Here is a 3,043-nt window from a genome sequence, read left to right as displayed (position 1 = left end):
ACACGACGCATGGTTGATCGCCTGACAACCGAGTGCTCGCCTAACAAACGAGCCAGCCATTCCGTGAGATCAGAGTCTTCGTGGTATAGGCAAGAACTGATGGTGGCATTCAAGAGAATCCGGAAGGTCTAACCTTGTCTGTGGTATTCTGAGTAGGATTCAATGATTGAATGACTGTGACGTGCTTCAAACTCCTGAGGGCGGGGCGTTAGTGACAGACGCAAAAGAATCGCTGGATTCTATTCCGGCCTGATTAAGAACCGACAGATGGATAGCCGTGCCATGACAGGGTGCGTTGAACATTTCCACTGAGAGGATGGGAGGTAGCCACTGACAACGGTGAAACCCTTGCATAAGCTTGCCATGGAAAGGAGTAAGAAGGATTGGATGAAGACAGTAGGAAAGCAGAGAGACGAAAGGGACCAAGCATCTTCATACGCTTATCTGAAGCTCTCACCAATGATATACATAAGTATCTCTATCTCTATCTTTATGTTTTATTCATCATCTATACCCATTTGAGTCTGCCTGACTAAGATTTACAAGGTGACCATAGCTTGCTCCATACCAACAATCTCCGTGGGATCGACCCTTACTCACGTAAGGTTTATTACTTGGACGACCCAGTGCACTTGCTGGTTAGTTGTGCGAAGTTGTGTTTATGCCATGGTATTGAGCACCAAGTCTTTGGAGCCATTACTAGGGATTATTTGAGTTGTAGTGATCACAATTTCGTGCACCAAGTTTTTGGCACCGTTGCCGGGGATTATTTCGTGTATGGACAACTGACGGTTCATCTTGTTGCTTAGATTAGGTATTTTTCAGAATTCTTAAGAATGAGTTCTAGAGTTTCATGATGATTTGTTGGAATCTGGCTGGCTGAGAAGCCATGTCTAATCTTATTGGACCGAGGTTTCAACTGATCATCACAAGAGCTTATTGATCTCTATCAATCTTGCTATTGGAGCAATGATCTGCTAAGGCTTGGCTGGCCATTGGCCATGTCTAGTGTTTTAGACCGAAGCTTTCTTTGAAAGCTTGGCTGGCTGTGAAGCCATGTCTAATTCCTGGACCGAAGTCTTAGACTAGCATTGCAATGATTCCTGGAATCCAAATTGAGAATTCTGAAACCTTTATTTTCTATTTCCATATAATTTTCGAAAAATCCAAAAAAATTTCAAAATCATAAAAACCAAAAATATTTTATGTTTCTTGTTTGAGTCTAGTGTCTAATTTTAAGTTTGGTGTCTTGCATGCATTGTTTATTTGATCTTGGTTCTATTTTCAAGTCAATAGTACAGGGAACTGAAGATTCAGAACATGCAGCAGAGGAATTACATAGAAAAAGCTGGGCGTTCAAAACGCCCAGTGAAGAAGGACAGACTGGCGTTTAAACGCCAGCCAGGGTGCCTGGTTGGGCGTTTAACGCCCAAAAAGGTAGTGCATTGGGCGTTAAACGCCAGAATGTGCACCATTCTTGGCGTTTAACGCCAGGATAGCACAAGAGGGAAGATTCTGTTTTAATTCAATTTTTTTCAAGTTTTCAAAGTTTTTCAAAATCAAATCTTTTTCAAATCATATCTTTTCAATCAAACCTCTTTCAAAATCAATTTCTTTCCTTTTTCAAAGATACTTGCTATCAATTAATGATTTGATTCAACATTTCAAGTATGTTGCCTTTTCTTTTGAGAAAGGTTTAATGTTTGAATCATATCTTTTCTTGTTAGGCAAGTCATTAATTTTTAAAAATCAAATCTTTTTAAATTGTTTTCAAATCATATCTTTTTAAAAGCATAATTTTTTTTATCATATCTTTTTAATCACATCTTTTTCAAAACAGTTTTTAATCATATCTTTTTGATTTCTAATTTCAAAATCTTTTTCAAAAATTACTTGATCTCTTTCTCACTCTTGATTTTCGAAAATCAAATTAAAGTTTTTCAAAATGTTTTTAAAATCTTTTTAATTAATTTTCGAAAAAATCTCTTCCCCTCTTCTCACATCCTTCTAATTATGGAGTACCACTCCTCCTCAATGCACAATTCGAACTCTATCTGACTAAGTTTGAATTCTTCTCATTCTTCCTTCTATTTTTCTTCTTTTCTGACACCTCAAGGAATCTCTATACTGTGACATAGAGGATTCCATATTTTCTTGTTCTCTTCTCTTTCATATGAGCAGGAACAAAGACAAAAGCATTCTTGTTGAAGCTGACCCTAAACCTGAAAGGACCTTGAAGCGAAAGCTAAGAGAAGCTAAGGCACAACTCTCTGTAGAGGACCTAACAGAAATCTTCAAAGAAGAAGACATGGCAGCCGAAAACAACAACAATGCAAACAATGCAAGGAAGGTGCTGGGTGACTTTACTGCACCTACTCCCGACTTCTATGGGAGAAGCATCTCTATCCCTGCTATTGGAGCAAACAACTTTGAGCTTAAGCCTCAATTAGTTTCTCTAATGCAACAGAATTGCAAGTTCCATGGACTTCCATTGGAAGATCCTCATCAGTTCTTAGCTGAGTTCTTGCAAATCTGTGACACTGTCAAGACTAATGGGGTTGACCCTGAGGTCTACAGACTTATGCTATTCCCTTTTGCTGTAAGAGACAGAGCTAGGACATGGTTGGACTCACAACCTAAAGAAAGCCTGGACTCATGGGAAAAGCTAGTCAATGCCTTCTTGGCAAAGTTCTTTCCACCTCAAAAATTGAGTAAGCTTAGAGTGGAAGTCCAAACCTTCAGACAGAAGAATGGAGAATCCCTCTATGAAGCTTGGGAAAGATACAAACAATTGATCAGAAAATGTCCTTCTGACATGCTTTCTGAATGGAGCATCATAGGTATTTTCTATGATGGTCTCTCTGAACTATATAAGATGTCTTTGGATAGCTCTGCTGGAGGATCTCTTCATCTGAAGAAGACGCCTACAGAAGCTCAAGAGCTAATTGAAATGGTTGCAAATAACCAATTCATGTACACTTCTGAAAGGAATCCTGTGAACAATGGGACTAATCAGAAGAAAGGAGTTCTTGAGATTGATACT

General features: G+C 38.9%; 1 non-coding gene across 1 annotated transcript; it reads right to left on the bottom strand.

Annotated features, from left to right (window-relative positions):
• Positions 1 to 2,713: 2,713 nt before the first annotated feature.
• LOC130971002 (small nucleolar RNA R71) lies at positions 2,714 to 2,821 on the bottom strand. The gene has a single exon (XR_009082242.1). It is a non-coding gene; the product is annotated as a small nucleolar RNA R71 (small nucleolar RNA).
• Between the last annotated feature and the right edge of the window lie 222 nt (positions 2,822 to 3,043).

This window comes from Arachis stenosperma, chromosome 3 (genome assembly GCF_014773155.1).
Source record: "Arachis stenosperma cultivar V10309 chromosome 3, arast.V10309.gnm1.PFL2, whole genome shotgun sequence".
NCBI classification, from domain to species: domain Eukaryota; kingdom Viridiplantae; phylum Streptophyta; class Magnoliopsida; order Fabales; family Fabaceae; genus Arachis; species Arachis stenosperma.
The sequence above is the reverse complement of the archived record's forward strand: the minus strand, read 5'-3'. Positions and strand labels throughout refer to the sequence as shown.